General features: G+C 36.4%; 1 protein-coding gene across 28 annotated transcripts in view; it reads right to left on the bottom strand.

The window, feature by feature from the left end:
* The window catches only part of ZBTB20 (zinc finger and BTB domain containing 20), an 812,500-nt gene that overhangs the window by 661,532 nt on the left and 123,894 nt on the right, over positions 1–27,074 (bottom strand). For 2 of the 28 annotated variants that reach the window (XM_021071266.1, XM_021071296.1), the window contains exon 3: positions 14,466–14,583. The exons of the other annotated variants lie outside the window; for them this stretch is intronic. The gene's annotated coding sequence lies outside the window, so the exon portion shown is untranslated. The remainder of the gene's footprint in view (positions 1–14,465; positions 14,584–27,074) is intronic. 28 annotated transcript variants of the gene reach the window in all.

The following is a 27,074-nucleotide window of genomic DNA, read 5'->3' as shown; positions in this document are numbered from 1 at the left end:
TATGGAGGTTCACTGGCTAGGGGTCCAATCGGAGCTACAGCTGCTGGCCTATGCCACAGCCACAGCAATGCCAGATCGGAGCTGCGTCTGCGATATCTCACAGCACTGCCGGATCCTTAACCCACTGAGTGAGGCCAGTGATCAAACCTGTGTCCTCCTGGTTACTAGTCAGATTCGTTCCCGCTGAGCCATGACTGGAACTCTGAAATAGTTTTTTAAAAAATTGAGTCAATAAAATCCTGAAACAAACATGATTAATGGTTACCAGTAATAGAAAAACATTTTCTGAACAGTGTGAAAACCTTAAGATGGGGATAGGGTTATTAGAAAAAAGACAGGACTACAAAGTCATCTAAACTTCCTTATCTGGGAAAGGCAAATGGTCAATGCCCATGATTTTGTTTTTCCTTATTGGGAAGAAAGCCAGAAAGGGAAGACAAAACCCTGCTAGTTTCTCAAAACTAATTACCTTTAGTAGTAAATAAGTACTTAGCAGAATGTAAACAAAAGAGAAAAAAATAAAGAATACATAGTCCTTTGAGGAAAGAGGAGGCTAGAAAAGAAGAGCCATGTAACAGTCACAAACACTGTCCCTACCTGTCAATTCTGGACTGCCATGGACTGAATGTCTGTGTTTCCCCCAAACTCATGTGTTAAAATCCTAATCCCTAATATGGTGATATCAGAATGAGGGGCTTTGGAAGGTAATTAGGTCATGAGGTGGAACCCTTATGAATGGGATGGAGCCAGAAAGTTATGCAGCTATTCCCTGCAGGTGAGGATACAATGAGAAGTCAGCTGCTTGCTACCTGGAAGGTGGTTCTTACCAGGCCCTGAGCAAGTTGACACCACAATCTCAGATTTCCATCCTCCAGAAGTGTGAGAAATAAATTTCTGTAGTTGATAAATTACTCCATTTATGGTATTTTTGCTATAGCAGCCGAGCTAAGATATAGTCTAATGTTGCAATAGAGAAACTTAACAATATTTCACTCATTTGTCCTCACTGCCTGAAAAAGGACGAGAAAGTATGGTGGGGAGAACAGGTGAATGGGAGAATCTAAGCACCTGGGCTGACCAGCTGTCAAAGTACAATTTTAGTTCTCAAACAAAAGATCAGAAGATACATCAGTTAAGTTTGGATTCAGGTAGGGTGGGAAGAGCACCAAGGAGTTTTTACTCACACAATTTTCAAGCTACAGATTAAGGATTATATAGCAAAATGTACATTTCATATTAAAGGAAACAATTACATAAAAATCATACAAATAAATATGTAGCATGAAAAAATATGTATTTGAAGAATGCATTCCAGAAGAAAACCTAACCCAAGAAACAAATAAAAACCAACAAAAACAAGAATAATGCAAATATCCAAATAGAAAAATGGTAAAAGGAAATAAAAGCATGGCTCATAGAAAAAATATATAAATGTCTAAGAAACATATTAAAAGATGCCAATCTTATATACACATACCATTTTCCCTTATCATATTGATAAACTTACTCAGGGTTGGAAGACCATATAAGAAACTGATATCATACATGGTGAGAGAGTAAATACTTTGGAAGGCAACTAAGAAGTAACTCTCAAATTTTAAAATTTATGGTAAATTTCAATCAGAAATTCACATCACATATATAAGTTTGTTTAGACTCTACTTCCTATACTCTTGTTCCCTGATTTACCAAAAAAAGTTTGACATCACATAAATTGGGGACAAGGAGGTAAATCAGTTATTTCTAAAAACAAAGAGATACAAAAATCATTGAAGTGAATCTCAGTTTTAATCCATGTTCTCTCATTAATTTGTCTTTTCATTAGAAATTCACCTCCCCTCTCTAGGACTGCTCCTTCACATGTAAGATTAATTATTCGAGATTTTTAGAATGTTCAGGGACTCTCCCGTCTCCCAAATGCTATTTAAAAAGAAGTCCCCTTTATAACTTACCTACTCATCATCAGGAACATTGTCATGGTTATTCTTCCAATATTGGTAGATATTGATGATTCAGTTCCTCTAACAGAGACATACATTCTCTTCTAGCCCTGCCCTTAAACCCAGCATAACAAGTCTACAAGGCAACTGCAGGGAAAGAAAGGAAAGGGCTTAAACTCAAGATTCTTCCAGATCAACTTGGTGAATGATAGTGCTATTCAAAGAGATGGGAAGAAGAGGAGATATATCACATTTTAGAATGGAGATAAAACCTGCAGTTTGAGCCATGTTAAGTTTGAAGTGCCTATGAAACACTCAATGGAAAATATCCAGAGGTCAGCTGTATTTAGAAGTCTGGAGAGAGATGGAAGGCTGATACATGTGCTGAGCTACCGATCTGAGAGTCTTTAAAATAAAGATGATGAGAGAAACAAAAGCTGTGAATATAGTCACCCAAAGAAGAGGTGTGATGTGAGAATAAGAGAAGGAAGAAGAAAGGGGAGGAAGTGGAGAAGGGAGAGGAAGCAGGAGGATAAGGAGAAAGAAGGGGGGAAAGGGAGAAAAAAGGAGAAGGAAGAGAGGAGGGGAGGGAGGAGGAGGAAGAAATAGAGGGGCAAGAAAAAGAAGAAGCCTATAAAGGAAGCTTGAGAGGCCAGAGATAGTGGGAAGAAAAATCAGGAAAGTATCCTGAAACTAATGGGAAGACAGAGTTTCAAAAGAAATGTGCTGTCAAAAATGTCCGAGATATATCCTCAAACTAAATATATACTATTGGACTTGACAATTTTATGATTTTTGATCTCAGTGGGAATAATTAAATTACACTCTAAGGACAGACGTCAGTTTTCAGTGGACTGTAGAGAGAATGAGAGGTGAAAAATTAAAAATTCCTTGTTGAAGTTTTGAATAGAAATGAGAGAAAAGAAAGTAGTAACAGCAAATTTTTTAAAAAATACATTCTTTTGGGGAGTTCCCTTCATGGCACAATGGAAACAAATCCAACTATGAATCATGAAGTTGAGGGTTTGATCCCTGGCCCTGCTCAGTGGGGTAAGGATCCAGCGTTGCTGTGAGCTGTGGTGTAGGTTGCAGATGTGGCTTGGATCTGGCATTGCTGTGGCTGTGGTATAGGCTGGCAACTGTAGCTCTGATTAGACCCCTAGCCTGGGAACCTCCATATGGCCATAAAAAGCAAAAAAACAAAAACAAAAAAAAAAAACAAAAACAAAAAAAACAAAAACCTTTTTCTTTTTGTTGTTTGCTTCTTTCTGTACATTTGATGAAAAGATGCTTGCATAAGTTCATATGCCAAGAAAAATTTGAATATATAGTTGAGAAAAAGTTATAAGAGGTAGGACACACAGCAGGGAACAATGTGTATGAATGATCCACAGAAAGCACTTGACATTGACTAGAAAACAAAAGGATATCAATGTGGCTGGAATGTTGTAAGGTAAAAAGAAAACAGAATTAAGATAAGGTTAAAGAGAAATGGAGAGTAGACCTTACCGAATTTAATTCTAAGTGAAATGGGAAGTCACTGAAGTATGACATAATACAAGAATAAACCTGCTTCTCATGCAGAACGGATTGGAGGCAGCAAGGCAGTTAGCTACGCTGAACCACTAGTCCCCTAATCCAATGGTGGGATAAAGATCATAGTAACTTCTATTAAGAAGGTAGCAGTGGAAAGAAAAGAGAAAAGTGGACAGATATTTGTACTTAGGTCCTGAATCACTTTAGTTGTTGCCTACTCTCTTTAGGCCTCAGTTTTACCCTTTATAAATTTAATTATATAAATGTAAAGAGATGTTCAGAGCATTATGTGAGAAAAGATATAAGCACCCAGTATAAGGAAAGTTACAATAAATTTCAGTTCTTCTCCTCTCTCTCTCTCTTCTTCTTCTTTTTTTCTTTCTTTCTTTTTTTCTTTTTTCTTTTTTCGCTGCTCCTGCAGCATGTGAAGGTTCTGGGCCAGGGACTGGACTCTATCTACAGCAGCAACCCAAGCCACTCCAGTGACAATGCTGCCAGATCCTCAACTTGCCACGTCACAAGGGAACTACAAATCACAGTTCTTTAAGAATACTTATTTAGGTGGGGACTAAGATTGCAAAATAGAAGGACTGGAGCTCAACTTCTCTCCTAAAAACAACAAAACCACCAAAGGCTGAGCAATCTTCAACCAAATGGACCGGAAACTTTCAAAAAGATATCCTACTCCAGAGGACAAAGAGGAGGCCACATCAAGAGGCAGGAGGGGTTATTACTGGATATAAACAATCCCATACCTCCTGGGTGGGAAGCCTCACAGACTGGAAAGTAAGTGTATCACAGAGACTCACCTACAAGAGTGAGAGTTCTGAGTCCCATAACAAACCCCCATACGTGGGGATCTAGCACTGGGAGAAAGAGCCTCTGGAGCATCTGGCATTGAAGTCCAGTGGGACTTGTGCACAGGAGCTCTACAGGACTGAGGGAAACAGAGACCACATTCTTAAAAGCTGCACACAGGCTTTCGCATTCACTGGGTCCCAGGGTAAAGCAGGGTCTCTGTGGGAATCTGAGTTGGACTTGACTGCAGTTCTTGGAGGACCTCCTGGGAAAGCAGGGGTGAATGTGGCTTATTGTGGGGTAAGGACATTGGAAGCAAAGCTCTTGGGAATCCTTATCAGTGAGTCTTTCTCTGGAGATGGCCATTTTCGGAAAACCTGGCCCCACCCATCAGCACTGAGAAGCCCCAGGGTAAACAACAACCCAGGTAGGATCACAAACCCACCCATCAGTAAACAGACTGCCTAAAGACCCCCCCATGCAAACAGCTACCTCTAATCTCACCCAGAGACAAAGCCCCACCCACCAGAGGGATAGGAATAAGCTCCACCTACCAGTGGGCAGACATCAGTCTCTCCCATCAGGAAGCCTACAGCAAGCCCCCATACCAACTTCAGCCACAAGGGAGGCAGACACCAGAAGTAAAAGAGGGTACAACCCTATTATCTGAAAAAGGCCACCACACCAAAAACCTATAAAAATGAAAAGACAGAGAACTATAACCCAGATAAGGGAGAAAGAAAAAAAAAAAAAAAAAAAAAACCAGAAAAACAGCTAAGTGATCAGGAGATTCTCAGCCTCCAGGAAAAAGACTTTAGACGGTTCATGCTAAAGATGATGCAAGACATTGGAAATAGACTGGAGGCAAAGATGGGTAATTTACAGGAAACACTGAGCAAAGACATACAAGATATAAAACTTAAACAAGAAGAAATGCAAAATAAAATAATGGAAATAAAACATTCACTAGAAGCAGCTAACAGCAGAATACAAGAGGCAGAAGAACAAATAAGCGAGGTGGAGGACAGATTACTGGAAATTATGGATGCGGAACAGAAAATAGAAAAAAGATCAAAAAGAAAGGAAAAGAGTCTCAGAGAACTCTGGGACAACGTGAAATGCACCAACATCCATATTATATCCAGAAGGAGAGAGAGAAGGGGACAGAAAAAAATATTCCAAGAGGTAATAGCCAAAAACTTCCCTAACATGGGAAAGGAACCACTCACTAAAATCCAGGAAGCACAAATACTATATAAAATAAACCCAAGGAGGAATACCCTGAGACACATATTAATCAAACTGACCAAAATTAAAGACAAAGAGAAAATCTTTAAAGCAGCTAGGGAAAAGAAACAACATACAAGGAATCCCCAATAAGGTTATCGGGAGATTTTTCAGCAAAAACTGTGCAGGCAAGGAGGGAGTGGCATGATATACTTAACGTGATGAAAGGAAAAACCCTCCAACCAAGATTACTTTACCCAGCAAGGCTCTCATTCAGATTTGAAGGAGAAATCAAAAGCTTCACAGATAAGCAAAAGCTAAAAGCATTCAAGCAACACTAAACCAGCTTTACGACAAATACTAAAGGAACTTCTCTAGGCAGAAAAGAAAAGGCCGCAACAGGGAACAAAAATACCTCAAATGACAAGGCTCACCAGTAAAGGTATATACACAGTAAAGATATGAAATCATCCATGCACAATTATGCCACCAAAATCAGAAATCGTGACAAGAGGAGGGTACAAATGCAAGACACTGGAGATGCACTTGCAATTAAGAGACCAACAACTTAATACAAACTCATGTATATATATAGACTCTTCTATCAAAACTTCAGAATAACTGCAAACCAAAAATCTACAATTGATACACAAACAAATAAGAAAAATCAACTCAAATACAACACTAAAGATAGCCATCAAACCAGAAGAGGAGAGAACAAGAAAAGAAGGGAAGAAAAAAGAGCAACAAAAACAAATCCAAAGCAATAAATAAAATGGCAATAAGAACATACATATCAATAGTTACCTAAAATGTTAATGGACTAAATACCCCAACCAAAAGACAAAGATTGACTGAATGGATACAAAAAGAAGATCCATATATATGCTCTTCAAGAGACCCACTTCACTTCTAGGGACACATACAAATTGAAAGTGAGAGGATGGAAGAAAATACTCCATGCAAATGGGAACCAAAAGAAAGCTGGAGTAGCAATAGACAAATAGACTTTGAAATGAAAAATATTTTAAGGGACAAGGAAGGACACTAGATAATGATCAAAGGATCAATCCAAGAAGAAGATATAACAATTTAAAATATCTACACACCCAACATAGGTTCATCACAATATATAAGGCTACTGCTAACAACCTTAAAAGGACAAATAGACAATGATACAATTATAGTGGGGGACTTTAGCACCCCACTTACAGCCAAGGACAGATCAACCAAACAGAAAATCAATAAGGAAACACAGGCCCTGAATGAAGCATTAGACCAGATGGACTTAATAGATATTTATGGGACATTCCATCCAAAAGCAACAGAATACACATTCTTCTCAAGTGCACATGGAACATTGTCTAAGATTGATCACATCCTGGGCTACAAATCCAGCTTCAGTAACTAAGAAAATTGAAATCATATCAAACATCTTTTCCAACGTTATGTGACTGGAAATCAACAAGAAGAAAAAAACTGCAAAAAACACAAACATGTGGAGACTCAACAACATGCTACTAAGCAACCAATGGATCACTGAAGAAATCAAAGAGGAAATTAAAAAATACCTAGCCGCAAATGACAACAAAGATAGACACTCCAAAACCTATGGGATGCAGCAAAAGCTGTTCTAAGAGGACCTCAGGAAACAAGAAAAAGCTCAAATAAACAAGCTAAGTTTACATATAAAGCAGCTCAAGAGAGAAGAACAGACAAGACCTAAAGTTAGTAGAAGGAAAGAAATCATAAAGATCAGAGCAGAAATCAATGAAATAGAAACAAAGAAAACCATAGAAAAGATCAATGAAATGAAAAGCTGGTTCTTTGAAAAGATCAACAAAATTGATAAACCCTTAGCCAGACTTATCAAGAAAAAAAGAGAGAGGTCTCAAGTCAATATAATTAGACATGAAAAAGGAGAAGTAACAACAGACATCACACAAATAATCATAAGAGACTACTATATGCAACGATATGCCAATAAAATGGAAAACCTAGAAGAAATGGACAAATTCTTAGAAAAGTACAATCTTCCAAGACTAAACCAAGATGAAATAGAAAAGATGAATGGACCCATCATAAGATCTGAAATTGAAACTGTGATTAAAAAACTTCCAACAAACAGAAGTCCAGGACCAGATGGCTTCACAGGCGAATTCTATCAAACATTTAGAGAAGAGCTAACATCTATCCTTCTGAAACTATTTGAAAATATTGCAGAGGAAAGGACATTCCCAAACTCATTCTATGAAGCCACCACCACCCTGATACCAAAACCAGACAAAGATACCACACAAAAAGAAAACTACAGGCCAATTTCACTGATGAACATCAATGCAAAAATCCTCAACAAAATACTAGCAAACCAAATCCAACAATACATTCAAAGGATTGTACATCATGATAAAGTGGGTTTTATCCCAGGGATGCAAGAGTTCTTCAATATCCACAAATCCATCAGTGTGATACACCACATTAACAAACTGAAGAATAAAAACCATATGATCCTCTCAATAGATGTGGAAAAAGCCTTTGACAAAATCCAACACTCATTTCTGATAAAAACCTTTCAGAAAGTGGGCACAGAGGGAACCTACCTCAACATAATAAAGGCCATATATGACAAACCCACCGCCAACATCATTCTCAAAGGTGAAAAGCTGAAAGAATTCCTGCTGAGATCAGAAACAAGACAAGGATGTCTGCTCTCACCACTACTATTCAACGTAGTTTTGGAAATCCTAGCCACAGCAATCAGAGTAGTAAAAAAAAATAAAAGGAATACAAATTGGAAAGGAAGAAGTAAAACTATCACAATTTGCAGATGACATGATACTATACCTAGAGAATCCTAAAGACTTTACCAGAAAATTGTTAGAGCTCATCAGTAAATTTGGTAAAATCGCAGGATACAAAATTAATACACAGAAATTGACGGCATCTTTATATACTAACAATGAAAGATCACAAAGAGAAATTAATGAAGCAATCCCGTTTACCATCACATCCAAAGGAATAAAATACCGAGGAATAAACCTACCTAAAGAGACAAAAGACCTGTACTCTAAAAACTATAAGACACTGATGAAAGAAATCAAAGATGACACAAATAGATGGAAAGACATACCATGCTCTTGGATTGGAAGAGTCAATATTATCAAAATGACTATACTACTCAAGGCAATCTACATATTCAATGCAATCACTATCAAATTACCAAGGACATTTTCACAGAACTTGAACAAAATATTTTAAAATTTGTTTGGAAGCACAAAAGACCCAGAATAGCCAAAGATATCCTGAAAAAGAAAAATGGAGCTGGAGGAATCAGGCTCCCTGACTCTACTACAAAGTAACAGTCATCAAATCCGTATGGTACTGGCACAAAGACAGAACTATAGATCAGTGGAACGGGATAGAAATCCCAGAATTAAATCCACGCACCTACAGCCAACTAATCTATGACAAAGGAGGCAAGAATATACAATGCAGAAAAGACAGCTTGTTCAATAAGTGGTGCTGGAAAAACTGGACATCCACATGTAAAAGAATTAAATTAGAACACTTCCCAACACCATGCACAAAATAAAATGAAAATAGATTAAAGACCTAGATATAAGACCAGACACTATAAAACTCTTAGAGGAAAACATAGGCCAAACAGTCTCTGACATAAACAATAGCGACATCTTCTCAGATCCACCTCTTAGAGTAATGACAGAAACAAAAATAAACAAATCGGACCTAATTAAACTTAAAAGTTTCTGCACAACAAAGGAAACCCTAAACAAAACAAAAAGGCAACCCACAGAATGAGATAAAATCTTTGCAAATGAATTGACTGACAAGGGATTAATCTCCAAAGTTTATAAAAACCTCCTACAGCTCAATACCAAAAAACAAACAAACAAATGAACAACCAACCCCATCAAAAGATAGGCAGAAAATCTAAAGAGACAATTCTCCAAAGAAGACATACAGATGGCCAAAAAACACCTGAAAAGATGTTCAACATCACTCATTATTAGAGAAATGCAAATCAAAACCACTAGGAGGTCCCACCTTACACCAGCCAGAATGGCCATCATCAAAAAGTCTACAAACAGTAAGTGCTGGAGAGGGTGTGGAGAAAAAGGAACCCTATTACACTGTTGGTGGGAATGTAAATTGGTGCAACCAAGGTGGAAAACAGTATGGAGATTCCTCAGAAAACTAAAAATAGAACAACCATTTGATCTGGCAATTCCACTCCTGAGCATCTATCCAGAGAAAACCTCACTCAAAAAGACACATATACTCCATTGTTCATTGCAGCACTATTTGCAACAGCCAACACATGAAAACAACTTAAATGTCCATCGACAGAGGAATGGCTCAAGAAGATATGGTACATATACATACACAATAGAATATGACTCAGCCATTAAAAGGAATGAAATAACAGCATTTTTAGCAACATGGATGGACCTAGAAATTATCATGCTAAGTGAAGTCAGTCAGACAATGAGACACCAACATCAAATGCTATCACTGACAATATGGAATATGAAAAAAGGACACAATGAACTTCTTTGCCGAACAGATACTGACTCACAGACTTTGAAAAAACTTATGGTTTCCAAAGGAGAGAGTTTGGAGTGTGGGAGGATACACTGGGGGTGTGGGATTGTAATGCTATAAAACTGGATTGTGATGATCATTGTACATGTAAATGTAATAAATTCATTGAGTAATAATAAAAAAGTTAAAAAAGAATACTTATTTAAAGATAATATTCACTGCAAGTTCAAAATAATGATAGCAACTGAATAGCCAGTAAGATATGCACATTTTAGCTTTCAAACATGTATTTAATTTCTGAGGTAGCCAATGAAAATATTTAGATTTTTGACTTACAGACTATTTGGGGTAGAGCTCCTGTTGTGTCTCAGTGGTAATAAACCCAACTAGTATCCATGAGGACGCAGGTTTGATCCCTGCCCTCACTCAGTGGATTAAGGATATGACATTGCAGTGGCTGTGGTGTAGACCAGCTCAGCTCCAATCTGACTCCTAGACTGGAAACTTCTATATGCTGTGGGTGCAGCCCTAATAAGACCCCCCCCAAAAAAGAATATTTGGGGTTATACAAAAGTTAAACAGATATTAATCTAATGCCCAATTGATTACTTTAGAAAATAAACCAAAAAGGTGAAAATTTCTATTTAAATTATTTTTAACCACATTGTAACAATCATTTTAAAAACCTATTAATTTAAAAGTAGAATTGCTATAAAATTGGTTTGTGATGATCATTGTACAACCATAAATGTAATAAATTCACTGAGTAATAAAAAAAAACCTAAAAAAAAATAAAAGTGAAGAATTTGAAACAAATTCTTCAGAATAAAATCCCTCTTCCTAGAAATGGACCTACTGGCTGGAATTCAGTGACTGCTCACTTTCCCTCTGTCTCTTCTTCTTAATCAAAACACACACAGACACAGACACACACGTGTGGACACACACATATCTTTTAGCAACCTTGTTCAACATTTGAAAAAAATAGCTGAAACAATAGAAGGGGGATAAGTAAATATGTTGCATGGGCTGTAAATAATTGATCATACTTCCATTTCTTTAAGTGGAAAGTTCAGTATCATGGCAGTTCTTGAAATGAAGACATAAATGTGACCAATTATAGGCAAATATCTCTTGCCTAAAATTTAGAGAGATCTTTCCAGAAAATGATAAATAAAAATCTCACTTTGAAATTATAAATGTATTCCTCAGTTCAAGGAATTATACCCTTTAAAACAGAGCAAAGAAAACCAACCAACCAACAACAACAACAAAATCTACCTCTTTTCAGTGTGAGAAGAAAACACAGACTCTTCGCCTCTGAACAAAGAAATGGTACCCAAGGAAGTGGACTATGGCAAATGAAACTGTTGTTTTTTGTCTTTCTTTTGTTTATGTATGAAACCAAAAAATAAAAAAATAAAGGAAGAAAGAAAAGAATAGAAAGGAAGAAAATAATAGAAAAAGAAAAAGGCACAAAACCCTAGGGCTTATTACACTACATGAAACTTTGTTTCCAAGAGTTGGTGTCAAATCTTGCAGTCTAAATCCCCAAATAGCTATCCTCTAATAAAATCTATATACCCTGCTTCCGGAAATGAAAAGAAAAAGGAAGGAAGAAAGGAAGTAAGGAAGGAAGAGGGAAAGACTCTTACACAACTCTTGATCATAGAATGCTTCTCTTTTCAGGACTAACCCAAAATGGGTAAATTTTTAAAATATAGAATTTTCAGTAATTCCTTTCTCTTTGTATTTCTTTCCTCTCTTTAAAATTTTTCTTCTCTCTCAGATCATTTCTTTTTACTACCTCCAACTTAAACTATTTTTTCCCTTTGATTTTTACATTATATTTCTGATGGACGGGGTGGGAGGGTGGTGGCGGGCCATGGGCTGGGGTAGGGGGAGATGCAAAAATAAAGCAAATGGTCTTTTCAATCAGATCATTACTAAACTGTACTTCCAAGCACTAATTCAATAATGTAAGTTTAGTTACAAATTTGATGATGTTTGCAAATTATGTTTTCTTAAAACCAGGCAAGGACTTGTGGGGTTCCTGGCCACAAAAGCTTTTGTGTGTCCCAGTTCTTGTTTTTAGGGAATAAGCCTCCATGACCTTCCCTGAGTTCCAAAGGGTAGGTCCAAACAGCTGCTAATTGGGGAAGGGAGCGGATGCTGAGACAAAAAAGGAAGAGTCAAGAAACAATGGTGCAGCCTTGGGACAGGGCCCTGAGTCTTCACCAAGGGATACACACACGTATCTTTGAGCTCTTCTGCAGAAATAAAACCCTAAAGAAATGAAAAATGTTAACTACTTGATGAAGTAGTCTTCATTACAGAAAGAAGGAGGACCACCAGAACCAATCCCAGGGCTACTAAACACCAGCTTTGACGAATGCAAGCTTTCACCTACTCTGTTTCTCATCTGCGGCCTTATGTCCTATTTCTCTCTCAAAGGAGGGCACAGTCTGCCATTGGCTTGCTCTGGTCTCCTTTGCCTTGCAAAGCAGTAAAAGCTTTTTTTTTTTTTTTTCTCTTTCTCCCACAACTCTTATCTGAGTGTTTCTATTTTGCACCATTGTATAGAGGCCAAGTTTCAGCAACATTCTTTCTGAATAAAATATTAAATAACTACTAACTCTTAGAGAAAAACATATTTTAGTAAATAAATAACTTTTAAGAGAACTAATCGTTTGTATTTCCTACTGACACCTTATTTCTCAACTATGCTACACAGCCTAATTTGTAGTACACAAAAATCTTCTGTAGCTCTCCCCTTCTTACAGGACTAAATCAGGGATCTAATGCTGGCAGAACGCAAAGTTGGTCAAGGCAAAAAAAAAAAAAAAAAATAATGGACATGACAGTGTTTGTCTTCAGACTCTTCATTTTCTTCCTTGTAATAAATCCAATTTCCTAGATTTTCCTTTTTTCCTTTATTCAATAAATATTTATTGAACCCTCCTTATTTGCCCTACTTTTTAGGAACTATGGTAGGTGCTATTGATTAAAAAAGTGAAATAGTCCTTCTCTGACATAGAAAAGTTTACAACCTAAGTAGAGAGGCAGGAATGTAACTGCAATATAATGCCCTTAATGGAAATTAGAACAGACTGCAACCCTCATTACACATCTGACTACTCAGAGTCCTCTACTTTATTTCTTGGATTTTCTCTGTACTTATAACCCACCTCGATATCCTCCTCATTAAAACCTACCTGTTGGTTAGTACCATTTTTCCCTCAAGACATATATCATGGATAGGCGCCTTGGGAGAAAAATCTCACAAATTAAGTCACACTGGATATTAAAAGAATAAAGCATGTATATCACATCTCCTATGCATCTTAACAAGTCATTCCATATGAAAAAAATCTGGTTGCTAATGCCAGAAATTTCACCTGTATAGTAAGATGTTATGAAAGAAATTTTAGGAAGAACTTCCTCACATACTTCAATCACAATGCAAGGGGTTAACTATTCCACATAATAAATACCTTTATATGCCTTGACATTATTATTTTTAAACAAAACAGCATGCTACATATTTATTCAATTAGGAAATACAATTGAATCTAATTACTACTGTTAGTAATAGTGGTAGTTTATTAATATCTGCTGTTACTAAAATGGGGACTATATTGATTAAAAATTATAAAAGTTTGCCTTATTCTTTGATGTTATTATGAAGGTTTGCCTCAGATACAAAAAAAAGCACAGGACTGTTTTTATTTTTGGAAATGTATGATTATAACAGTAATTGGAATAAAATAAAATCAGACATATTTAAATATATCAAGAAAAATGATTCATGGAATCACATAATCAAAGGTTCACTTATTGAGGGATTCAGATAATTTAATATAAAGTCTATAGGAAAAAATTAATATCTGTGGACTTGGGATTTCTCCCTTGTAAAATGAATGGTTTAAATCAGAATAAACTCTTATCTTTGATCCCAGGTTTGATGCATATGTGAATAATTTGCACAAATATTTTCCCATTCTCATATGACATGAAATTTTACAGATTTTGTAATATCATAATGGAGTCTGCATAAATAATTGTAACCTCTTTTATATTTATGTTCCCAATGCTAACAATGCCTAACCCAAAGTAAGTGGTTTAATAACATTTGGGTGAATACACTAAAGATTGGATAAACAGAAAAACCCACTGATGTAAAAGAATGTTGCAAAGTTAGAGGTATATCCACATCTGGAGACATTTAATGAGTGACACAGAAGACCCAGAAATGAATATTTTTACAGATTTCAAGACTCAATGGAAAGCTTAAGAAATAACTAATGTTTAGTTATTTGGGGGTCAAGGCAAGAAATTTAAAAATGGAGGCTGTTGAGGAAGAAAGATCAAGATGGCTGAGGAATAAGATGTCGTACTCACCTTCTCCCACAAACACATCAAAAACCACATCTACATGCAGAACGATTCAAAAGAACTTCTACTGAATGCTGGTAGAAGAACTTAAACCTCCAAAAAGGGCAAGAAATCTTCCACACAACTATGTAGAATAAAAGAGAAAAAAAGAGAGAAAGAGAGAATCAAGATGGGACTAGCACTCTGAAAGAAAAAAGGAACCCACGCCCTGGGAAGCCACCTTACTGACAGGGAGATCAGCTGAGATGGAGGGACCTCAAAGTTGCCAAGTAAAGCACAGCAGCTGGACTGAGGAGGGCAAAGCAGAGTGAAAGCTGCACAGATCATCTGTACCACTGCCCCAGACACCACCGCCAGAGACATTTGGGTGGGTTCTGGGTGCTAAGACTCAGGCTCTGGAGATCAGTTCCAGGGAGAGGACTAGGGTTGGCTGTGTGGACGCAGCCCGGGGAGCTAGGGAGCAGTTTTTTTGGGCTGGGGAGCAGAACACCACAGCCAGTGGAAGCCAAGAGTAAGTCTGGACCCACAGGAGAAACAAAGCACCATTGTTGGAGAGGGCAAGAGGAGGAGGAGCAGTCCACCATAGGAATCTCTTTACCTGCATATGCACAGGCTCTCAGAGAGTGGGGCACCTCTGGCATAGGCTATGGGTGGTGACAGCCCACTCACTTGGAGTACGGGAGACTGGGCACATCTTGTGAAGGCTATGGGTGACTGCACATCTCTTCTGTGAGCTAAGGGCAGTGGGAGGCTAAGTTCCAAGCGGTGCCTCTTGCATGATCTACAGGTGGTGGGAACAAATCACAGTAGTCATCTCAGAAATCAGAGGAAGGCATGGCCTGTCAAGACTAGGGGTCTGTGAACAGGCACCACCTACAGCCCCAGTCACCTCAGAGGTTGGCAAAAAAAAAAGAGGACATTTCAACCAAGCACCACTCATTGATGCTCTTACTCCCCTGGGAACACACCCACCCTGCTGTTGCCACTGCCAAATGCTCTGGGTAGTGCCCACACATACTTTATCACTGTCACTTCTCAGGACTCTGCAACTAGGAGCAGCCTGTGCAGAAACTCCCATGGGGGCTAAATGAGATGGGGTGCTTCTACAGGTGGTGGGGGCAAACCACAATTATCTCTGACTCTAGAGGTGGGCATGGCCAGCCATCAGTAGGGGTCTGTGAACAGGCAGGCACCTCTTGTGGACCCAATCACCTCAGAGGGCACCACAGAGGAGGCCTTGGTGACCAAACTCCACCTGTTGTTGCTCTCACTCCCCTGGGAACTCACACACCCTGCTTCCACCACCACCACTGCCAAATTTTCCAACCACTGCCTAAATCTGCCTGAGACTTACTACCACTTCCCAGGGCCCTGCAACTAGGAGTAGCCTGCGTCACATTCCTGCAGGTCTTTGCTACTGTCAAGAGCCAGCAACGAGGCAATGAATACTAGCCCTTCCCATTGCCTCCTTCTCCCTGGAAACACACTTAGCACCATATCAAGGGGATATACTGCTCACACTGAAGAAAGATACAGCAAATATCCAAACTCCCATGCCAAAATTAAATAGTAACCCTCCACAAAATACAAAGGAGCACTCTTGTACAGAAATAGCATTCCAAGACTACAGTAGTTGGTTTTCCTAACTCACAGAAAAAGAAAAATATAAGCAAAATGAAGAAGCTTGGGAACCATTCCCAGTTAAAAGAAAAGTAGAATTCACGTGATGCAGCAAGCAATCAAACAGACCTCTGTGGTCTAATAGACACTGAGTTCAAAAGGAAATAGTGAAAATACTGAGGAATTAAAGGTGAATATGAAGGAATTAAGAGCAGATATAAACAGTAATGCAGATTACTTTACAAAGGAATTAGAAAATATGAGGAACCAAGAAAAATTAGTAAGTTCATATGCAGAGACACAAACTGAGTTGAAAGCATTGAACATCAGAACAAATAATGCAGAGGAACAAATTCGTGAATTGAAAGATAGAATAATGGAAATCACCCAATCAGGATAGCAGACAGAAAATTAAATGAAAAAATATGAAAGCAATATAAGAGGTCTACGGAATAATATAAAGTGGGCCAATCTATGCATAATAGGGATTGCAGAAGGAGAAGAAAAAGAAAAGGAATTGAAAATATATTTTAAGAAATTATTTCTGAAAAATTTCCAAATCTAAAGGAAATAGACATCAAGATATAGGAAGCACAGAGGGCCCCAAACAAGTTGAATAAAACAGGCCCACACCAAGACATATTATAATAAAAATGGCAAAGATAAAGATAAAGTGAGGATTCTAAAGGCAACAAAAGAAAAAACAAAGTGTTAATTATAAGGGAACCCCATAAGGCTATCAGCTGATTTCTCTACAGAAACGCTAAAGGCCAGAAGAAGGTGGGAAGATATATTGAAAGTTCTAAAAGAGAAAAACTTTCAGCCTAGAATACTCTACCCAGCAAGAATATCATTTCAAATAAAAGGAGAAATAAAGAATTTCTCCAATAAACAAAAACTAAAAGAGTACAGCAATACCAAACCCACTGTAAAAGAAATACTAAAAGGGCTTCTCAATAAAAACTAAGTGAGAAGAAATAGGATGGAGGAAACCATAATTAAAAAGCAACCACTTAAGCCAGTATACACATACAAAAGGAAAAAAAAAAACCACAAACTATTGTAAAAGTGATGATATACAAAAGGAAAAGCAAAAGGACAAACATGAAAATGTTAAAAAAGGATTTAAAATTAATAGAATGTGGAAGGACAGTAAGAAAATCTACACTTTTTTTTTTAGAATATATCTGATCCTATATGACTATTAGGCTAAACAAGCAGATATAGGAAGGGGTTAACATACTTGAAAAACAGGGAAATCACAAGTCAAAAACAAATATTACATTTACAAAAACTAAAAAGAAAAGTACACAAGCATAAAATAAAAGGAAATCATCCAATGAAAGAAAGAAAGGAACAAAGGAGAAACACAGAATCAACTGGAAAACAAGTTTTAAAATTCCAGTAAATACGTATTTATCAATAACTACCTTAAATGTCAATGGGCTGAATGTTCCATTCAAAAGACATACAGTGGCAGACTGGATAAAAAGGCAAGAGCCTACATTATGCTGTCTACAAGAAACTCACGTTAGGGCAAAAGACACATATAAATTGAAAGTGAGGGGATGAGAAAAGATATTTTGTGCCAATAGACAGGTTAGCAAGAGTTGCAATACTTGTATCAGGCAAGATAGAGGGTTTTTTTGTTTTTGTTTTTCTTTTGTCTATTTAGGGCCACATCCATGGCATATGGAGGTTCCCAGGCTAGGGGTCAAATCATAGCTACAGCTGCTGGCCTACACCATAGCCGCAGCAGCAGGGGATCCAAGCCACATCTGCGATGCACACCTCAGCTCATGGCAATGTCGAATCCTAAATCCAATGAGCAAGGCCAGGGATCAAATATGCGTCCTTATGGATGCTACTCAGATTTGTTTCCACTGAGCCATGATGGGAACTCCCAAAATAGATTTTAAAATGAAGGCCATGAATAAAGTCAAAGAGGGACACTATTTAATGATAAAAGGATCCATTCGAGAAAAGGATATTACAATTGTAAATATATACGCCCCTAATATAGGAGCACCCAGATACATACAACAAGTACTAACAGAAACAGACGTAAAAGGAGAAATTGATGGGAATACAATAATAGTAGGAGACACTAACACCCCACTCACATCAATGGACAGATCCTCTGAACAGAAAATCAGTAAGGCAACAGAGATCTTATGACACAATAGAAAAGTTAGACTTCACTGACATTTTCAGGGCATTACATCCAAAAAAATCAGAATATACATTCTTTTCAGTGGACATGGAAAATTGTCAAGGAATGACCACATACTGGGTCACAAAACTAACCTCAATAAATGCAAGGTATAGAAATTATTTCAACTATCTACTCTGACCACAATGTTATGAAACTAGATATCAACCACAGGATAAGAAATGAGAAAAAACTGACTACATGGACACTAAACAACATGCTACTACTAAAAAACCAATGGGTCAATGAGGAAATCAAAAAGGAAATTAAAAATACCTTGAGAAAAATGATAATGAAAACAACCACTCAAAATCTATGGGATGCTCCAGAAGCAGTGCTTAGAGTAAGAAGTTCATAGTGATACAGGCTTTCCTCAAAAAAGAAGAAAAATTTCAAATTGACAACTGACCCACCATCTAAATGAATTAGAAGAAGAAACAAAAACAAAAACAAAAACAACACCTAAAGTCAGCAGAAGGAAGGAAATCAGAGAGATCACAGAGGAAATCAATAAAATATTCAAAAAATAATAGAAAAAAAATCAATAAAACCAAGAGCTGGTTCTTTATAAGGATTAATGAAATTGACAAACCTCTGGCTAGATTCACCAAGAAGAGGAGAGAGAAAACCCAAAGAAACAAAATAAGAAATGAAAAAGGAGAAATCTCAATGGATACTGAAGAAAAACAAAAAACCCTAAGAGAATATTATGAACAATTACATGCCAACAAATTTGACAACCTAGAAGAAATGGACATCTTTCTAGAGAATTACAGCCTGCCAAAACTGAATCAAGAAGAAATAGATCAACTGAACAGAATGATCATTAGAAAAGAATTGAATATATAATAAAAACACTCCCTACAAACAAAAGTACAGGACCAGATGGCTTCACAGGAAAATTCTACCAAACATAAAAAGAACTTATATCCATGCTTCTTAAACTTTTCCAAAAGGTTGAAGAAGAGGGAACACTCCCAAAGACATTCTATGATGCTACCATCACCCTAATACCCAAACAAGACAAATATACTACTGAAGAAGAAAATTATAGGCCAATATCTTTGATGAATATAGATGCAAAAATTCTCAACAAAATTTTAGCCAACTGAATCCAACAATACATAAAAAGGATCATACACCATGACCAAGTTGGAATCTTTCCAGGTTCACAAAGATGGTTCAACATATGCAAATCAATCGTCATATACCACATTAACAAAAGAAAAGTCAAAAACCACATAATCATCTCAATAGATGCAGAAAAAGTATTTGACAAAGTCAAACATTCTTTTATGATAAAAAACTCTAACCAAAGTGGGTATAGAAGGAACATACCTTAACGTAATAAAAGCCATTTATGACAAACCCACAGCAAATATAATACTCAATGGAGAAAAGCTGAAAGCCTTCCCAGTAAAACCTGGAATAAGACAAGGATGCCCACCTCACCACTTTTGTTCAACATAGTATTGGAAGTCCTAGGCACGACAATCAGACAAACAAAAGAAATAAAATGTATCCAAATTGGAATAGAAGGTGTAAGATTGTCACTCAATGCAGATGACATGATAATATATATAGAAAACACTAAGGATTCCATACAAAAACTACTCAAACTGACCAACGAATCAGCAAAGTAGGAAGATACAAGATTAACATTCAGAAATCAGTGGCATTATGGTACAGTAAAAATGAAGTTATTAGGAAAGGGAAGTTCCCATCATGGTGAAGTGGAAACAAATCTGACCAGGAACCATGAGGTTGTGGGCTTGATCCCTGGCCTTGCTCAGTGGGTTAGGGATCTGGCATTGCTGTGTGCTGTGGTGTAGGTCACAGACGTAGCTCCAATCTGCCATTGCTGTGGTTCTGGTGTAGGCCAGCAGCAACAGCTCTGATTAGACGCCTAGCCTGGGAACCTCCATATGCCGCAAATGCGGCCCTAAAAGGTTAAAAAAAAAAGAGAGAGAGAGAGAAATAAAAAGAAGTATTGGAAAGGGAATATACAAATACCTTTTAAAATCACACCCCCAAAAATTAAATACCTAGGAATAAACCTGACCAAGGAGGTGAAAGACTTATATGCTGAGAATTATAAAACATTAATCAAGGAAATTTAAGAGGATTCAAAGAAATGGAAAGATATTCCATGCTCCTGGGTTGGAAGAATTAAAATCATACAAACGGCCATACTACCCAAAGCAATCTACAGAGTCAATGCAATCCCTATCAAATTACCCATGACATTTTTCATAGCACTAGAACAAACAATTCAAAAATTTATGTAGGGACCATAAAAGACCCTACTGCCAAAGCAATCCTGAGGAACAAAAACCAAGCAGGAGGCATAACTCTCCCAGACTTCAGGCAATATTACAAAGCTACAGGAATCAAGACAGTGTGATACTGCTACCAAAACAGACATACAGACCAATGGAACAGAGTAGAGAATGCAGAAATAAACCCAGACACCTATGGTCAATTAATCTTCAACAGAGGAGGCAAGAATATAAAATGAGAAAAAGACAGTCTTTTCAGTGACTGGTACTGAGAAAACTGGACAGCCACATGTAAATCAAGGAAACTGGAACACACCCTCACACTGTGCACAAAAATAAACTCAAAATGGCTTAAAGGCTTAAACATAAGACAATAACACCATCAAACTCCTAGAAGAGAACATAGGCAAAACCTTCTCTAACATCACCCTTACAAATGTTTTCTCAGGTCAGTCTCCCAAGGCAACACAAATAAAAGCAAAAAATAAACCAATGGGACTTAAACTGACAAGTTTTTACACAGCAAAGGAAAACATTAAAAAAAAAAAAGGCAATCTATGGAACAGAAAATATAGTTTCAAACAACGCAACTGACAGTGGCTTAATCTCTAAAATATACGAACAGTTTATACAACTCAACAGCAAGAAAGCCAACACCTCAATTGAAAAATGGGCAAAAGACGGGAATAAACATTTCTCCAAAGAAGATATACAGATGGGCAACAAGGACATGAAAAAATGATCAACATCACTGATGATTAGAGAAACGAAAATCAATACTACTATGAGATACCACCTCATACCTGTCAGAAGGGCCATCATGAACAAGCCCACAAATAACAAGTGCTAGAGAGGGTGTGGAGAAAAAGGAATCCTCCTACACTGTTGGTGGGAATGTAAATTGATACAACCACTATGGAAAACAGTATAGAGGAACCTCAGAAAACTAAATAGAGAACTACCACATGACCCAGCAAGCCCACTCTTGGGCATATATCCATCCAGATAAAACTTTCCTTGAAAAAGAGACATGCATCTGTACGTTCACTGCAGCACTACTCACAATAGCCAAGACATGGAAACAACCTTCATGTCTATTGACAGATGAATGGATTAAGAAGATGTGGTATATATATGCAATGGGATACCACTCAGCCATAAAAAAGAACAAAATAATGTCATTTGCAGCAACATGGATGGAACTAGAGACTCTCATACTAAGTTAAGTCAGTCAGAAAGAGAAGGACAAATACCATATGATATCACTTCTATGTGGAATCTAATATATGGCACAAATGAACCTTTCCACAGAAAAGAAACTCATGGACTTGGAGAACAGACTTGTGGTTGCCAAGGGAGAGGGGGAGAGAGTGGGGTGGATTGGGAACTTGGGGTTAACAGATGCAAAGTATTGAATTTGGACTGGATAAGCAATGAGATCCTGCTGTATAGCACAGGGAACTATAGCTAGTGACTTGTGATAGAACATGTTGGAGAATAACGTGAGAAAAAGAATATACAAGTGATTTGGTCACTTTGCTATACAGCAGAAATTGAAAGAAACTGTAAAACAAGTATAATAGAAAAAATAAAAATCATTTAAAAATTGAGAAAACCGAAGTAAGTTAAATAAGGTCCATTTTAACTAGGATTACTTATGACAACTCTCCTTTATCCACTTTCTGCATATTCGCTGTACTGCGATTACTAACGATTTATCGCAAAACACCGCTGGTAGTTTGAAATCATTTACTTTATAATATATAAATGACTCGCTTACTTAAATTGTACAAATCCCAGATCTCATCTTACTAAAGTTTTCTGGAAATTAATTGTTCTTCACCTAATATCTTTAGAACTCAATTTCCTCATCTGCAGAACAATAATGTCTACATTACAGAGTCATTGTGGTAATAAGACTTAGTGCATGTTGTGCTTCCATTTATTTAATTTCCAACCCACTATTATTATCCTTCTACTTGAAGGCAATCCCTTCACTTGTATACTTGATTTTTATACTCTCCTAAAATCTCTGGGCCTTTGCTTATCATTTATCACCTCTCTCTCCTCATCTTTAGTGTCTTCTCTACTGGCTCCTTATTTTTCAGAACACATAAATCACCTGTATCCTAATGCAAATCTCTATTGATCTTGTGCCCCCTTTTAGTAATTCTCTCCCTCCTTTTCTCACTTCTGCTCATTGATTAAATTAAAAAAAAATAAAAGAATTTATTTTCAAAATAAAAAAATATTTTTTAATAAAATATAGAGATAAAAAGTAAAATTAACAAGAGCAAAAAACAAACAAACAAACAAAAAAATCAAGGAGTTCTTATCATGGTGCAGCGAAAACAAATTCAACTAGGAACCATGAGGTTGCTGGTTTGATCCCTGGCTTCGCTCAGTGGGTTAAGGATCTGGCATTGCCGTGAGCTGTGGTGAGGGTCACAGATGTGGCTTGGATCCCATATTGCTGTGGCTGTGGTGTAGGCTGGCGGCTATAGCTCCGATTAGACCCCTAGCATGGGAACCTCCATATGCCAGAGGTGCAGCCCTGAAAAGACAAAAGTAAATAAATAAATAAAAATATAATAAAAAACAATAAAAAATACAAGTCTCCCCAAGTGGGAGTTCCTATAAAACAAACAAACAAACAAACAAAAAAACCCACCAAAAACAAAATCACCATCACCACAACAACAAAAGAAACCACTTGTCAAATACAGGCCTTTCTTTATGGGTGTAATATAGTCATATATAGCTAAAATAGACTCTTTATCTAAAGTTTCAATCCTAATATTTCCATCTAATATACATAATATATCAATTCTCCCTAAAACAATTCATAAATTAAAAGCAACCCCTATCAGAAATCTAATGAAATTGAAGGCTGGGCAGGAGGTGGGGGGGAAGGTGATTAAATTATTCTAAAGTTCTTCTGGAAGATTAACTGGATAAGAATAGTCAATAATCTTAAAAAATTAAAAATAATAAAAAGGAATTCTCATTAACAGGTATAAACTGTGTTGTAAAACCCACAATAGTTAAAAAAGGCATAGTCCAATTAAATAGTACAGAAACTGAAAGAACTGAAGAGAAAAAATAAAAAGGCTGGAAATGGAAATAGAAAGCCATGAAACAAACCCATTTGTAAATTAAGTATTTAGCATATGATAAATAATGTATTTCAAATCAACAGGGAAAACATGGATTTTTCAATTGATGGTGCTGGGACAACTGGTTAAATATTTAGAACAGAGTAAATTTAGAGCCTATCTCACACTGTATATCAAAATAAAATTCCAGATGGTTTAAAGAGTTATATGTAAACAATGAAACCATAAAAGAACTAGTGGCAAATATAGGAATTTTTAATCTAAGTTAGAGAAGGTCTTTCTAAGCATAAGTGCAAAGGCAGAAGGCATTGGGAAAATGTAATAGATATTTTTTAATAGTATACTTAAACACATAAAAAATGAAAAGTTCTAATCACAAAAATAAACAATAAAAGGCAAATAATAAATTCAGAAAAAAACTATTTGTAACATGTGACAGAATACGATGAAGCAATTTTTTAAAGTCCTGTGAAAAATAAAAAATCTAGGGAAAACGATCAGTGTATGTTATTAAATAAAGAAAATGTTACAAAACAATATATATGTTACCATCCCAACTTTGTAAAATATGTATTTGTTTCGGGTCCAAGGGCTTCCCACACATACCATGCTTATAATCTCCATGCTTTCACTCATGCAGTTCCCTGTGACCTAAGAAACCTTCCCTCCCTTGTCTAGTTATCGTCTATCCATTTATCAAAGATCATTTCTCACATCTCTTCAGACATCAAGAAGTTCTCCCTGATTTACCAGGATGCAATAGTTGCCTTTCTTTCTTTGCCAATAACACAGTGTCGCACATCATCAGATTAGTATTACATAATATCTCTGTGTATATATTATGTCTGTGTATATGTGGAGATATAATTCACTCTTATGATTAAAGTTCCTCAAGAGAAAGAACTATATTTTACTTCTCTATTATTCTAAGTGCCTATTAATATATCTATCATTTACTACACATTGAAAAACGTATGAGTTTGAATTATTATTGAAATCACTTTTAATCAGGATCATTCCAAAATAGAGTCAATGTCTATTGGGAATTAAACAGTATAAGAAGGATCAAGCTGTGTAAGAAGGCTGAAAGAAAAAAAAAAGAAAAAGAAAACAAAAATACATAGCTACTTAATGAGAATCCATTCTGTTCTACTTTCCAAGATAGACCAGAAGCTTCCTTCAGGATACAAGTAAATGATTCATCCTAGAGTACTCTGGTACATATTGATCTTTTAAAAAAAATCTAAAGATACACACCACTTACACAATTTGTCACTTAAAGTTTATTGTTATTTAATTATTTTTTCATTTTGAATATTTTCTCTTTCATCAGATGTTGTGTTCTGTTTCAGGAAGAGGCCATGCCTTATTCTAGTTAAGTATTCTACTATGGCTTTGGCTAAATAGCTTAGTACTTGAATAAACATTCAATATACACTTTGTTTACAGCTTTAAATACTTTTCTATAGTTATATATACACACACATCCCTTCATTATTCTATAGGACAGGGTGAGTCAACTCCAATTTCCTCCTTTCCCTATCAACATCCAAAAGGATAGATATATATGGAGTAATATAGAACTACCTCCACTTGCTGAGTAAACCTGATATTATCTAATAAAAAGAATAGCTTCTTCTGTGTTATCCTAGCTACGCTAGGCCACAAATCCATCCATTTTCATGAATTAGCGAAGGTAATATTGCCTCACTTTTCTAGTAAGAGTATATGAGGACTTTTAAATGAGCTCATCTCTATTCAATAATAGGTCTCCTTGAGCTAAATCATGAGAGGAGGTACTAAAAAAATGGGAATGTTTGTTAGTCACAATATTTTCTACATATAGCTTAGTATACACAATGTCCAAAAACGCAATCCTATTTACCACTAACATCAATTTGCTGCAACACTGCTTGATATATCCCAAAGTTTGCCAATAAGCTACTGACCTTCTACAGATTAAAAATAAAATCCTTACATTTAAATTATTTAACACCAAGGAAGAAAGTCATCTTTTTCTCCTTCTCATGTCTTTGTTTCACAAAACTATTATCAGCTGGGCCATGAAAACAACTAAAAACAAAAAATTATATGGTGTAGTTAATTGAAAAAATGCTTTTGCTGCACACAGAAATTGACACTAAGTGCTGTATTAGCAGGAAATCAGTGATTTTCAATTGACATTGCACAGGAAATCGTTTAGTGTCAATTGATATTAAATGGGCAAAATTGTTCTGAATTAGTACAAAATGATTTTGTAGAAAGAAATGTGCTTCCATTAGGTGACTTGATATTAAGTGGGCTCAAATGTAATAAGTTTTAGAGGTCACTAGTCAACAAAAATTAGGGCATGCTATCCAACCCTGGATACATCAGACTGGTTGCTTTTAACATATTTATCAAAAGAGAAGTTAGTGTCATACTATCAAGACAAAATTGTATCCCTTTGAGCTTTCAAGGGAAGTGGGAAAATTCAATTTGTTTAAATGAGCTAAATTAACCAGTGGTAAGAATCATGACTTCTTGGGCCTATTTTTGGGTTCTAACCCTCCTAAAAATATATATTATAGAATTTTTAGCATGAAATAAAAGGTGAAATAATAGCATCTGTTTTATGTAATAAGGTCCAGATTGATTTCTTTCTATAAAATGACCCTGACAGTAAGCACACAATAAATTATTGATTGAATGAGTGATATCATTGGATATTACGGGAAAAATCACTTTATAGATCTTTAAGGAAACCTATGAGTTTTTAAGCCTGAGTAATAGGGAAAGGAAAGTATATAGATGCAGAAGATATGGGAAGAGAGAAGAGGTAGAAGGAGATATGTTATAATAGTAACCATAAGAAGAGCAAATGGCATAAATATTTTAGATATTTGCTGAGTGTATAAATTCATATTTTTGATGTATAGGAAAGTAGAAAAAAATCACTTATTAGTAATAATACAAAAACAATTATATGGTGAAAGACAAATATGCAATATTCTATTAAACCACAACAGAGAACATATTCTTCTCAAGTAACACAGGATATTTTTTCAGGATAGACCACATATTAGCTCACAGATTAAGTCTCAACAGATTTTAAAAGACAGATATTATATAAAGTGTCATTTCTGACCATAACAGGCTCAGGTTAGAAATCAATAACAGAAGGAAAAACTGGTAAATTCAAAAGTTTGTTGAAATTAACACATTCCTTTTTTTTACTTTTATGGGCACGCCTGCAGCATAAGGAAATTCCAAGGCTAGGGGTTGAATCAGAGCTACAGCTGCAGGCCTACACCACAGGCACAATAATGCCAGATTCAAGCTGCATCTGTGACCTATGCAGAGCTTGTGCAATTGCACAGCTTGTGGCACGAACAGATCCATAACCCAC

Source organism: Sus scrofa, chromosome 13, assembly GCF_000003025.6.
Source record: "Sus scrofa isolate TJ Tabasco breed Duroc chromosome 13, Sscrofa11.1, whole genome shotgun sequence".
NCBI lineage: Eukaryota > Metazoa > Chordata > Mammalia > Artiodactyla > Suidae > Sus > Sus scrofa.
The sequence above is the reverse complement of the archived record's forward strand: the minus strand, read 5'-3'. Positions and strand labels throughout refer to the sequence as shown.